This window comes from Chlorocebus sabaeus, chromosome X (assembly GCF_047675955.1).
Source record: "Chlorocebus sabaeus isolate Y175 chromosome X, mChlSab1.0.hap1, whole genome shotgun sequence".
Classification (NCBI taxonomy): domain Eukaryota; kingdom Metazoa; phylum Chordata; class Mammalia; order Primates; family Cercopithecidae; genus Chlorocebus; species Chlorocebus sabaeus.
In genome coordinates, this window is record NC_132933.1 from 124,706,649 (window position 1) to 124,722,278 (window position 15,630).

A 15,630-nucleotide genomic window follows, 5' to 3' on the forward strand; every position below is an offset into this window, starting at 1 on the left:
AATAATCCACGATAATCTCCCCATCTCAAACTTTTTAATTTAATCATATCTGCAAAATCTCTCTTACCATGTGAAAGAACAAATTCATACATTCTGGGCATTAGGACCTCCACGCTTTGGACTGCGGGTGATTATTCTGTTTGCCACAGACTGGTAAAGCTGGTTATTTTCTAAATGGCTGAATAGGTGAGCCAGTATACTGGAGAATCTCTTTTCTCTAAAACTGAGTGATTATTGCTGAAGAGTCTACCTTTTCCAACCCCTACAGGTTCCTACGCAGAGGATGTTTCAGCCTTAGATAGAACAGTGACTAAAATAGGTAATGTGGGCAGCCCTTCCATTCTGAAATTCTAATTGTGTCTTCATTGTCATCAAATCCATCACCCTCCACCATATCTGAGTCCTATGGATTGAGATCGAGTGATTCAGTCTCCCATTTGAGAGTGTCAAGGGCTGCTATGAGTATGCAAAGCCTTCCCTTCGCCAGAGGCCTAGGACCAGGTAGACACATTCTTTCCTCTTTCTCAACTCCTTTCTGGGCAATGAGTACTAGTTGAGTGCAGACTCAAATACAATCAGGTTTTTGATCCCACCTTTCTAAGTACACTGAAGTGGACCTTAGATTCTATATTACTAACTGAACTTCTTTTTATGGCTCAGTTTGCCATGAAATGTACATTTTTAAAATAAACTAATCAAAAAAGGAGTACTTATCTTAATCCCAAGAAGCAGAATTAGCAACATGTACTTTGAGGTTGGACAATACTTTCTTTGGTCTTTATAAGGTTTGGTTCATCCTTCAAATAACTGACTTGCACAAGGGATCTAGATTACCACGTTGATGTGCCTAAATGAGAGCCAGTTATTGGCAGCCTAGGAAAGAGTGATAATATTTGGCTTTCTAGAATATTGCCAGTCTGGGCTTTTATCTGCTTTTTTTAGTTTTGACTCATCCCTGCTGTCAGGGTCTGGGCTAGTATCATTGAAATCTACCCTTCATGCTTAGCTTTCCTGGATCTATGGGAGTGCAACTCCCTTAGCCTTCTCCTGTTCTGGCACAGCGTCATCATTTGGGAAAGGTTTTCAGATTTCTGTGCTTGCTGAGACATGTTCTAAAAGGGCCAGATCTAGGATTTCTGAAAAGCCAGTGACACTTCCAAAAGCCAGTGTCTTCTGAGGCAAAGTCTTCAAACTTTGTATGATTGAACTCTTGTATTCACTTGCCTTCTGAAATGTGTTTAATCAAATTTACTAAGTATGCTCTCTGATTTGAATGTCTGCTAGCCTGTTGTATTGTTTATGTTCTATAATTCATAGTTCTTATAACATTGTTTTGAGATGACTAATGTCTATTGTCTACAAATATTTGGAGGTCACAGGTACCTGTCACTTGGCATCAATTACATTGTGTTTTAAACAAAATTTAAATGTCTGTTTTTCTAGAGAAAGAGGTTTATCATCAGTAGACAATACCTTTAAATTTTGATGGATTGTCATTTCCATCACTGCCAAAATAGATTTACCTATATTCTGTTTTATAATTTTAGCCCATGTCTTGGCAGCTCTAGAAAGAGGTCCTGTGTTTTTTGTTTGGTTCTATTTTTATTAGTTTAAACTAGGCATCTTAAGTTTCACCATCCATGTGTCTCCATTTCTAGGTATCCTCTGGGAATCATGGAGAAATGAATCTCTTCAAAAAATGCAAACAAAGCTTCATTTCCCTTCTCTCTATTCCTTCTAACAACTGAATTATATATTATCAGAGGTCCTAAAGAAATCTTTAGTACTCTTTCGAGCTTGTTCTTATCAGAGTTAACTTTTTTCTATACATTTTAATGAATTTCTGAAAGTTCATAGTAATATCTATGTACCTTTTTAAAAAACGATCATGATTGTTATCTTGACGTGAATTAGCTCCAATTCTAGAGATTGAAATTGGTCCACGGTGCATGTAAGTGCAGTATAAGAATTCTTAGTAAGCCTTAATGAGGACTCCATATGTAATGTGCAATCACCTCAACCCACAATCTCAGGAGCATAAAAGATAGTAAATTCCTTAATACCTAATGCATAAAAACGTAACTCTTAGTTAAGTCTCCATCTTATCACTGTTGAGAGGGATATTCAGTCCTAGTCATTATTATTCTCCTCCCCCCAAAAGTGATGTTTTATAGTCTTGAGGTCTTACACAGCAACAGGCATAGGTAATCAGCTTCTTCTCTTTATATAGCTTACCTTGGAGATGCTCATATCCTGACACCGTGTGCTGCCTTGGATCCAACAGCTCTGCTGCCTTCTTGCCATGCTCAGCAAGATTGCATTCTGAATTTAAAGTTGATGGTTCAATGTCATCAACAAAGATGAGAAAACTATATCAATTTGATTAGGAAGTATGCATAGTAGTATACATAGTAGTGTCATTTTGGCTTCAGTAGCATTACTGTTTCCCCGACACTTCATATCAGAAACTAACTACAATGTGTTGCTTTACGCTTAATTTCATAGCATCCTTTTCACCACAACTTTACTCCCATTCTTTCTATTTCTCCACTGTCCTGATACTTCAGATATACTGGCATCTGCTTTTATCTGCTGAAAGAAAACACTTGAACACCCTCAGGAGCACTAAGGGCATACACAAGGCATATCAACTGGTAGCAGACTTAAAACTGCTACAGGATTGTCAACCCCCAAGATTAAAGTCAACACCTAAGGCCCAACTCAGGAAGTTTGTGGTAGAGAGTTGCTTGTGGACTAGTGTCTATTCCTTCTCTTTCTGTGAACCACATCCTGGGTTTTGGAACTTGCACCAGTTATGAGCCCTGATTAGTTTAGGCCAATCAACATGCTGACCTCTGAGACTGGCTTAGGGAAAGACACATATCCCATTCAGAGCCAATAAAATACAAGAAGAAAAAGTAATCACTTTTCTTCTGAAGAAGAAATATATATGGCAAGGTGATGGGGACAGCAGCTAAGGGAGGGGGAAGAAGTTGAGAGGATACGACATCTGGAATTTCAGCAGGAAATTTGCTATGAGAATAGAAAACCCGAAGCCACTAGGAATGACTTTCTTTTCCTACCTAAATTGATATCCTAGCTCCAGACTATTGAACTATTGACTTCACAGCAGCTTTGAAATCTGACACCAGTGTTGTACTGAAGATAGATCTCACCAGCCCATTAGAACCTACCGTGTACAACTCTTTTCAACTAAACGTTTAATGACATCATGCTGGTAGCTTGAAATCAACCATGGTTGAAATATTTACAGTATGAAATGAGCAAACACTTCAAAACAGGGCTTTATTTCCCCAGAGAGCTAGCTGTTAAACATTTTTACCACCACACCATTGCTAATGTTGGATGCTGTCTCTGATGATTGTTTTGTAATTTAGTAGTTGAAAGTATGGGCTCAGAAGTCAGACTAGCTGGGGTACCTGAGATACTGAATATAAAGTACTTAGTACAATGCAAGGCATATAGAACATATCTCATAGATAATAATTATTTATTGTATTAGCTATTATTGTTCCCCCTTAGTTGTTTAAAACATAGCTGTGATGCAAGGAACCACACTCTGACTCCACCTTTTACTATAGATAGTAACAGGTGTTTTTGACTTCACAGCTTTCCCTCTTTAAATGTGTGTTTTTTTTTTCACACTGCTACAAAGGTGATCTTTATAGAATGCAAGTCTGATCACACCACTCTCTGACTAAACTTTCAAATAATTCTCTATTAATTTCATATAAAAATCCAAACTTCTTAGCAAGGCCATTTATTGTTTGTCTCAGTCTATTCTCATATTACCCTCTGATTTATATCCCAGCCTACCCTCCAGTTATACTGAACTACTTGTAGCTCCCACAACATGCCATATCAACTCTTTCAATCCCATTCCTTTCATTTGCTTGGATTCATCACCAAAATCCCGTTCACATGCAACCTTCTTTAAGTAAGTGTTCTTCCTAGGACACTATCCTTTGGCATTTCCTGTTTGACATATCCATTTACTTTTTTCATGTCTTTGGATTTAACAAAACTGTGCTAATAAGGCAGTTATAGTGTTGGCCCTAGAGAAATGGAGATGCTTATAAGATTTAAAAGGAAAAAGGGCCCAAATGGCTGATGAAATAAAATAGAATACAAATTTAAAACAGAGATGAGCAAGAGAGCAGGGGCAGAAATATGAAGAGGCAAATTTACTGGGAAGGGCAGAAGAAGAAAGAAGGAAGTGAGAAAGATAATTTTAATTCAGCATCAGATACCTGCCTTCTGAGGATGATATTACGGAAATTATAGTCATAAAGAGAGGATAAATAAAATTAGACAAAGTTTGGGGCCGTATAAATGTTGAGACTATCTCAAGAGACTATAGTAAATATTGAACTGTATTTCCCTTTGACTGTGAGACATTTTAGTGAGATAGGTCTATGGAAGATGGGACTTTAAATGGATTAATTCATCATCATCTTCTTCTTAATCTTTATCACCAAACTTTTTTTAAACATTTACTCTTTGCCAGGTACCTGGCATAATCCAGCTAACATAACATTAGCTGGATTATCTTATCTCATACTGACAACTCTATGAAGAAGGCACCATAATTTCCTCTATTACTCAGATGAGGAAGTGAGGCAAAGACTGGTCAAAGTAACATATCTAGGAAGCGGTAGATCTGAGATTCACTTAAACCCCTAGTCAAGCACAACTTGATACTGTCTGCCTGTATAGCTTTAAAAATAGAAATCTGATTACTCATAAAATACATGCTTAGTGTAAAAAAAAAATCAATGTGCAAAAGAGGGAGGAAGTAGATGAAAATTCTCTCAATTTCGACAGTTCTGTAGAGTACTGTTAGCACTAAGATGAATATCATTCTTGATGTTTTCATGTACATTTATACATATGAAAATAGTTATCTAAAATATATTTGCATAATTCATATGCATATATATATTAGATATATTAATATCAATATAATACAGCATGAGCATTATATATTGTTTTGTTACTTCCCACTTCATTTACTAAAACATGTGGTTGCAATATACAAATGTTAACATAATTTATTTCATCAATACCTGGAAGTGATTATTTTATCATATTGTAATTTTATGATTATACACCCTCTTCACAGGACTGAGTATTTCTTAAGAATAGAGAATTCTAGAGGTATTTGATTGTTTCTTTTAATAGATCTATTTTATAATAGATTCACAATATTGAACACAGTGCCTAGTGGATGGATAAATATTTGGATTGATGGGCAGAAAGATGGATGTAGCAGTGTGGCAGCTAGATTGCAGAAGCGAATATCTGATTACAATAAGAACTATTTTGTTATTGCCACAGTTCATGTGAGAAGAGTAATAAGAGCCTGAACTAGGGTATCAAACATAGGAATGGGAGGAGGTGAAAGATCCAGGAAGCCATCTTGAATGGCTGGTTGTTTTGCTTTTTAAAACATATTTATCTAAACTTTTCAATAAGATGGTTTTAAATAGCACACTGGTTTCCTGTGGGCTATTGATTTTTACATTTTATATTCCAAATTTTGTCTAACTACTGTGTTTTGTCAGTCAGAGTTTCATTTACAAAGCTGAATAATTGTATTATATATTCCTTGGACTTCCTTTCCCACCATGATTCTGAATTTAACTGTTTGGTGACTCACCAACATTGATTCCTGTATGAGTTTCCATTGACCATCCAGTACAAAGTCCCTCATAGGGTCTAGAATAATTGCCAGAGAAAAATTGTTTGGGCAAAACTGTTACTTCATCCCTTATTCCAATGAGATATTCTATGACTAAAGAATAACAATAATAATTTATTTAGTGTCTACAATATCAGGCACAGCAATAAATGATGTATACAAGCTTACGTTTTAAAAAATAATTTAATCTTCACAACTACAATGAAGCTAATAAAGTGGCAAAGTGGGCAAGCCAGATTATAAAATGAATACACTTATGTTTTTTTTCTTAGCAAATCTTGGCAGCCCTGGAGCAAGAGCAAAGAAAGTAAATATTTAGTTATGATAACTATAACAGTGAGGTTTTGAGAGACATATGCAAAGAAGAAATAAAGAAGTACAATCGAGAATGTTGGTTAAGCTGGTTTTAAGGGGATAGATACAAGACCCAGTTTGAATAGCAAATCACATAAAACCAATAGTGTGGTGGCAGCCTTGTAGAACTGGGAGGATCAAGAGGCTAAAAGGTTCTATGGTGGTGGAGAACACTAGAAAGTTGTTTGAGTGCTTTTAAACTTACAAACTTATCTTCTATGCAAAGTATTATTATTAGTAACATAAAATAGTTATTGACAAACATTTCCTCAATCATTATGTTACAGAAGTTAAAAGCAGAGGTTTTAGAGTAAAAATTAAGAGTCTGAATTCATTCTTTTCATCTGGCACCCTCACATAAATTATCCAATTGAAATCTTAGTACTCTCATTTTACTGTAGAATTAAATGAGGGTTAAATGGTTTATTTGTCTCAGTTAAGGTTATATAGTTAGGGAGCAGTCTGAATTTGATCTTCTTGGTTCAAGTACAGGGCTGTTAAAACAAAACTTGGTAATTGTCTAAAAAATAGTCACAAAGATAATCTACTACTTTTTAAGGTTAAATTCTCTAGTAAAATGGTAACCTTCCTTTCTGGGGTAGACATGTCAGATTTCCACAGTGGCAATTACGTTTCCTTGAGTATATTTTTAGTACCAAAACTCCAACTGGAGTTTAGATGTATGTATACTAAACTTGCTGGTTTAAATAAATTCAATCCTGCTAAAAATTCTATTATGTGGATCAATTTTAGAAAAATAATTGGAGGCCAGCTTACCCTCTTTCCTCTATTTTCCTCATACTTTCGATTCCTTTCCAGCACACCCTCACCCTTGCCCCAAGGGACAACTGTTGTCTTAATGTTTTTATTATAGTATAAATGAAAAAGTACTAGACTGAAGTCAGGAGTCTTAGGGATTCATTCTGGATTTCTGCTTGTGTATGAATGTTTATTAAGCCTCAATTTTATCATCTGTAAAATGTATTGGTTGGACTAGGTGATATTTTATTTTCCTTCTAATCCTAAATTTCCTTCTAATATTAAATTTCTAGAATTATAATTTATTTTGAGAGAAAATAAATAAAGCTAAATCATACCAAGCTATTATTGTCTTAATGTACTACCTTTTCTATAATATTCTGCAGTAAAATAGGCAAGGAAAAGGACATGTTCCTAATACAAAAATGAGCAATTCATCATAGAATTTTAGGCAATGTTATTTTAGATAATATTTTAGGGTTATAGTAGCTCTCATAGCTCATACAGACAGCCTCACTCATCGATGTGAAAGAACAAGATTATTCAGGCCAAATGTTAGAAACATGTGGGTTGGAAACACACGGGATCTTTGCCAGTACAGAGTGGTAATGCACCTGTTTGTATTGGGTTGAGAAAAATGGGTCTCACCCTGCCTTCCATCAGCCACATGCCTGCTTTCCTCTCTGTCACACACAGTATTCCAAGTATGAACAGGTTCTACCCATGAGCCCTTACGCCACTTTATTCCCTCTGAATAATCTAGATAATTCATTTTCTAACACTTTGCCTTAGAATTTTCCATTAAGTCCAAGTAATGGAATAACGGGCCTTTCCATCCTTGACAAAAAATCAATACGGGAAAGGAGACCAAAGACCGTATTTTCCAATGATATAAAGTTTATTTTCTATAATACTCATTCTTCAGTGATGATAAAACTAGATTTAAGAGGAGGAGAGGAACCCAAATAAATGTTCCCTTGAAAGAATTGTATTTACAAAATTAGGACAGTTGTAACAATTAGACTCTGTAGCAGACTTTATCCTAATGCACATGATTCTGAGTGTTATTACTGAAGGAGAAGTGAGAATATCAGAATTCATATCTGCATTCTTGGATACAGATAAATCTTAAGTAGAAAGAAATTCAAAATCAAGTTTTCAAAAATAAGTTTATCTGGTATCTAGGACTGACCTTATTTAATCTGGGAGCTACCTTAGGGACTGCCTTTATTTAAACTGGAAGCTATCACAGCTTAAAATCTTACCCTTTAATTGTAAATATAAAATGCTAATCACAATATATAAGCAATTACTACTGTCTGCTGCAGTTACATCTTTTTAAGTACACTTCACTTTGCAGATGGTGAGAGTTCTACTAACACATCTATTGTTAGCGTGAAAGTCAAGCAATCATCTGTGTAGGTGGCTGTGTGGGAGCAATGCTAAGATTTACAAGGATTTTCTCCCACACTGGCAATCCACATTGAACAGAGAGCCATATGAAACAATCTTCTGTTCCCCTGGCATTTTTAATCATTCACTTAATTTGTAATAATATAAAAATTCTCAATTAAGATGACGTTTTTCACTCAGATATAATGTTCATATTTTAAAAAGTATTTTTTGTGTGATTTTTTTCAAGTGGGCATCTATTGAGGAAAAAGCTCAACTCATAACTCTATCAAAGATGGAAATTCTGAGGAGAAATTAGTAATTATGTTCAGCTTGTCAGTTACAAGATTTTAAAAGATCTTATACATTTGCAACAATAATTATACACTTAGACTTAAAAATTGAAAGGGGAAGTACTCTAAGAGTCAATTCTTACCTGTTTTACAATCTTTCAATATAAATCTTTAGCAGTAGGTAAGGTAGAATATTTTTAACATCTTAGTTTTCATTCTTCATAGATTTGTCTCCATTGAGATATTAATCATCTCAAGGGAAAACATGATCATATATTAAAGCCTCACATTTAAAAAAAAAGTATTACAAAATTCCTATAGTTATTAAGCCATAGTTGATACGGTTTGGGTGTTCTCTCCAAATCTCATGTTGAAATGTAATCCCCAATGTTGGAAGTGGGGCTTGATGAGAGATGTTCGGGTCATAAGGGTGGATCCGTCATGAATGGCTTGATACAATCCTCACCATAATGACTGAATTCTCGCTCTGCAACTTCACAAGAGATCTGGTTGTTTAAAAGAGTCTGGAACTTCCTCCTTTCTTGCTCCCACTCTCGCTATGTGACACACTGGCTACCCTTCACCTTCTGCCATGACTGGAAGCTTCCTGAGGCCCTCACCAGAAGCAGATGCTGGCACTATGCTTCTTATACAGCCTGCGGAACCGTGAGCTGAATAATCTTCTTTTCTTTATAAATTACCCAGTCTCAGGCACTGATTTATAGCAATGCAGAATGGACTAATACAATAATAGACAGAAGAGAACTGCTTATTTTCCATCGGCTGAACCTGCTTTCCTTCTATATAAAACTCCTGCCATGTTTTTCCTCTCATTGTTTTAATGTTGCCAGTTATCTAGACATATGACAAAACCTTGGCCAACTGGGCTGTCTCTCCTAGACCTAGAGTGTGTGTGAGCCAAGGTTTTAATAAATAATTAGGATTTATTGGCTCTAGTGGTGAAGGGTGGTGAGAAGGCCACACAGCTATTACCAAGGTCTTCAAAAACTACCAGATACAACTCTGGACCACACATGGTTCCTTGCCTTTCCCTTCAAGGGAAATCTTTAATAAATCTTTAATATTTTAATATAAAATATAAATCTTTAATATTTCCAATGCATTATGCTTAGGTGACCCCACTGGTTTTAATTGCATTCAGCCAAAAAAATCCATGGCCATTAAATAGTATTAAGTAAATGTAATCAAACTGATCTGGGGGAAAGGGGCTTTAGAAATTCACCAAATCCCTTTTGTTATGGTGAAAGATATCTGTGCCTAGACTTAACATGACTTGCCCAATGAATCTAGATAACCTGGAACCACAACTAAACCTCAAAATTGTTTTTTTTCAAATAGATCTATTTACACACTGATTTGATTTACTTTTAGCAACTGATGATATAATCATTCTTTTTTTTTATTCAGGTCCTTGAAAATTAAATGAGTTTTTTCTGATATCTCTTAATATTTTTCTAATCTTAATTTTTGCATTTCTCAGTAGTTGCACTTAACAATATTCTGAGCATTTATTTTTAAAACTCTTCTGGTTTTATCTTGACTTTTCATTTTTCCTTTGTGACTCTTCCATTGTGACCTTTAGCAAATTATTCAACCTCTTTTTGCCTTTGTTTTCCCCACTGTTGAGGATTACATGAGTTAATGTACATGAAGCGCTTAGAACAGTGTAGTGCTCATGATAAATGCTATATTAATGGCAGCTACTAATACTATTATTATTATTACTGTTGTTGCAATTCAATCGTGTATAAAACACTATTTATTTTCCCTTTTGATGTTACTCTCCTCTTGCCATGTATTCTTTTAGACTACTATGTTTCTGAAAATATTCTCTACTTCCAAAAATTGAAGAAATTATTTGCAGACAGTAAGCTACATAATTCAGTTTCATACAAATAATTTGAAGAAACAGTCAAACAAAAACAAAAAAAATTACTCCAAACAAAAATAATATTGTGTGATAAAAGTATGTCAAAACAAAATTGAAAGAAGTCTTTAAGGGTGGTTTATATGCAAACAACATTCATATTATGTTTTGTTTTAACTCAGAAACACTAATGCATCAGGAAATAGGAACTACAACCATCTAATCTTTGACAAAGTCGACAAAAATAAGCAATGGGCAGAGGACTTATTCAGTAAATGGTTCTGGGATAACTAGCTAGCCATATGCAAAAGAATAAAATGGGACCCCTACTTTATACCAAATATAAAAATTAACTCGAGGTGGATTAATGACATAAATTAAAGACCTAAAACTATAAAAATCCCAGAAGAAAACCTAGGAAATGCCATTCTGGACATTGGCCTTGGGAAATAATTATGACTAGGTCCTTAAAAGCATTTGCAAATAAAACAAAAATTGACAAGTGGGGCCTAATTAAACTAAAGACCTTCTGCACAGAAAAAGAAACTATCAACAGAGTAAACAGACAACCCACAGAAAGGGAGAAAGTATTTCCAAACTATGCATCCAATAAAAGTCTAATATTCAGAATTTATAAGGAACTTAAGCAAAAACCAAATAACCCCATTAAAAAGTAGGCAACGGACATGAACAGAATAGACACTTCTTAAATGAAGACATGCAAGTGGCCAAAAAACACATGAAGAAATGCTCAACATCATTAATCATTAGAGAAATGCAAATCAAAACCACAATGAGATACCATCACACACCTGTCAGAACGGCTATTATTAAAAAGTCAAAAATAACTGATGCTGGTGAGGCTGCAGATAAAAGGGAATACTTATACACTGCTGGTAGAAATGTAAATTAGTGCAGCCACTATGGAAAGCAGTTTGGAGATTTCTCAAAGATATTAAAACAACTATCATTCAAGACAGCAATCCCATTACTGGGTATATGCCCATAGGAAAATAAATCATTCTCCCAAAAAGATACGTGCATGTAGGTATGTTCATTGCAGCACTATTCACAATAGCAAACACAGGGTGCCCATCAACAATGAATTGAATACAGAAAATGTGGTATATATACACCATGTGGTACATATACACCATGGAATACAATAAAGCCATAACCAATGAAATCATATCCTCTGTAACAACATGGATGGAGCTGGAGGCCATCATCCTAAGTGAATTAAACCAGGAACAGAAAACCAACTACCACATGTTCTCATTTATAAGTGGGAGCTAAACACTGGGTACACATGAACATAAGGATGGAAATAATAGACACTAGTGTGGGGGGGAGAGTGGGAGAAGGACAAGGGGTGAAAAACCACCTGTTGGGTACTATGCTCACTCCCTGAGTGACAGGACCATTTGTACTCCAAACCTCAGCATCACACAATATACTCATGTAACAAACCTGCACGTGTACTCCTGAATCTAAAATAAAAGTTGAAATTATAATAAATAAATAACCACAAACTTAAAAAAATTGTAATCAAGAAAAATACTCAAATTCAATTTAAAAATCCAATTATTTGCACCGTTTTTGTTGGGCTGACTCTTCCAGGTTTGACACAGAAAACAAACCTATCAGTTTGGAACTTAACTGAAAGACTTATTCAATTTTAGTTGATTTAGAAGAGTTAGGATTTTGTTAATTTAAAATAATCTATATAAGAATGATGCCTTAATTTCATGACTTCAATTCTGAATTCACTTAGCTTTACATCTGCAAAAGTTCAAATAAAATTTCAACAAAAACATACAACTAAAAACAGATTATGCTAAAATAATATTAATAATAATAAAATATAAGAGAGAAAAATCATAGTTCCTTCTCAATTTGGGGATTTAAATTGTAGAGGAGGTAGCAACATTGTGATTCCTAGCCAAAAAATTGAAGGCTACATAGGCCTTAAAATAGCCAGGTATTCCATATTAATGTAATTGAAGCAGCGGTAGCTGTGTCTCCTTTCCAGGTCAGTTTGGAAGCAATCCCTCAATTCAACAGCCTAGTTTATATCATTGCTAAAAATAACAGTATAACATTTTCTCCCTAAAGTCGATTTAGAGAACAAATGTACTGTAATAATTACAGCCATTATTCGTGACAATTTTCCTGAGCTTTGAAATGAATTCAAATGTTTAGAAATAGGGATCATCGTGTCATCCTGGAAACTGATGCTTTGACTTTGGAATGCAGTATATATATATACACACACACACATATATATATATATAAGTGGTGTTATGTTAGAATGGAGGAAAATCTAAGGAATCATTTTCTAGGCTTTACAATAATAAGAAAAGCATAGAAAAGCTACAAAATATAGGAGAAACCTACCCATTATTTCAGACCAAATCATACTGTAGTATTCATCAATGCAAACAAAAATAGATATTTGATTGCTAACTGAGGAAGCAGACAAAATCTCTGGAAAACATTATTATAAAAATATCATGTAATAATCATTCAAAAAATCCTAGGATGCAATAAAAACTGTGTAAATATTGGAATTACAGGCACAAAAGTTAAAAATGCTATCGATTTACTACACTAAAATGGAAAAACAGAAACAGACATGAGTTCTTCAATATTTGCTCTAGCATAGAAATGTGCTTAATTTTTTGAAACAAATCAAAATATGTATCATGACAATAAGAACAAGAAGAGACTTTTGGATAACCTCTATGCCTTCATGTGGAAGTTCTTTGACATCTCTCATGATAAACGCCAAAACTTTTTGGTCCCAAAACACCTGCAGCATCTTTTTTTCCTGAAAAACTAAATTTTTATAAGGAGCCTACTTGTAGGGAATTTGTCAGCAATGTTATTTGACATCCTTAATAATTGTGAATTAGTGTAATCCTTCTTATTGCTTCTCTCTAGTTCATTTTCAGGCTACTGACTTTTCTCCCTTTCACTGTTTTCTAATATCACAGCAAACAGAGACCTAATCTGTATTTATGAAATATTGTTGTTGATAGAATCATTTGCCAAAACCTAGTAAATGGCTCAGCAGTCACTTGCTGGAAGTCATAATCTTTAAGAAGCAAAACGTCCTGGATAAAAGAAAAATTTAGAATGCAAAAACCTAGTAAGAAATAAATTTTAATTAATTAGTATGGTGCTTTTTCTATAGTAGGTACTCAACAAATGCTTTTGAATTGTACCCATTTGGTTATCTCTGAGGTTTCTGTATCTGGATGTCTAACTCTCTTGCTAGACTTGTACAGTTTTTAGCTATTACTTTGTTAAATATATTTTCCATCCTTTTGGTTTTCACTTTCTGGGACACCGAAAATTTGAATATTTGATTGTTTTATGGTGTCCTACATGCCACGTAGGCTTTAACTAATATTTTTGACTTTTGAAGGCATTAGGCCACCATATACCTTTTCTCTTCATCATGATAGGAAAACACTAGGTATCAGATAGTGATGCAAAGTCTGACCTTGCCTTTCACAGGGTCTCAAACAAATTAAGTTTTGAGGGAAATAATTGAAGTGTAAATTGATGGGGAATCTACTTTTAAAACAGATACATTAATGCCACCTAACTAGAGTGTCATGCAATCAGCTTGCCCAACTTAAAATCAAATTTCTGCCTACTGAAAGCTTCCCAAGCCTCTCTTTCGAGTTCTATGCTTTTCTCTTTTGCTGCTCAACACAAGTCAACTGTTAAAATTCCCATTATTCATGGACAATAATATTTACATTGTATTCAAATTTTATTTAATGTTGAAAGCATTGCAATATTTTCTGAGCCACAGAAAATCTTTCTCTGTGCCATTTTGTTTTGAAATATGTCCTACTTCCTACATTATATCAAAGCAAGTGAAGTTTCTTCAGTTTTAGTAATTTTCCTAGTGAATAAAATGAGGAAATATATGCAGTTTTGCTATAAATGATATTTTTGCATAAGCAAAACCATAACTAAACTTATAACAAAACAATATAAAAAAATCAACCCTTTTAGTTAAGTCGATCCCCATTTGGCCTCAGTTAAAACATTGAGTTTGGAGGTTATAAATGTAGGAGAAGAGCAAAAGGGGAAGGGATTTGTGAAACAAGTTTTGAAACCTATCAAATGCTAAAGATTAGAGTAATTAAAAAAAAATTGAGTGGATTACACACTTTTAAGATTTACGTATCTCCAAGATAAAAATGAAACTAAAACTTTTGAGTCGACAATTGAGCACATCAAATAATTTCTATCTCCCATTCCAAATACATTTAAAATGCTGTATAAAGTATTCAGACAATATTAAATAAAAATATATAGAAAGATGAACAAGAAAGGAGAATTTTCAGAGTGCTGGAAATAACAAGATAACACATAACAGAAATTGGAAGCTGTGGTGTTAATGCCTGCTTCATGATAGAAATAGAGGCCACAAGCTCCGTTTCTGCTGGAAGCCAGAACATAACTCCCTGTAGAAAGCTGGAAGCCCAGACTGGTTTTTTTTGTTCCTGAGAAGAAACCCATAAATCTCTGCTAGCTAGCTGAGTGGCTTATTTGCCAATCACAAACTGCCTGCCCCATATCATAGGTGGACAAAATTATCTTTGGAATACGGGAATTCTGAGCTTGTGCCAAGCCTGTGGGTATAACCCAACAAGTCTATCCATTTCACGTGGTAACCCTAGGCCTGAATGCTAATAAAAACATTTCTACATGTCTCAAACTACTCCCAAAGATAAGATTCTCACTCATATTACACAAGGGTGAACATTTCTGTAGAAGGATAACTTTAGCAGAAATTGAGCTCACAGACCACAGTGACAACATATTTGGAAGTCCAATGCCACAAAAGAAATTCTGCAGACCTGAAAGTTGCATTAGTATTTGTATCAATAAACAGTATGCCTCAAACAACACCATGTTTTCTAGATAGATTTCGATTTCACCGAAAATATCTGCTCATTTTACTTTAGTCAAAGCACATTTTATAGCATGCCGTTAATGCTCATGTATATTATACATTTACTAGTTTTGTGATTGGGGGAAGTTACTTTTATGCTCTGTGATTCAGTTTCCTTTTCTGCCAAAGGCCTTTTGTGAGGATTAAATAAATTCATGTATTTGGAGCATTTATAATAGTTTCTGGAACATGGTAACCACTCAATACATGTTAATATTATATAATCTGTGTGGGTACGTGTCTG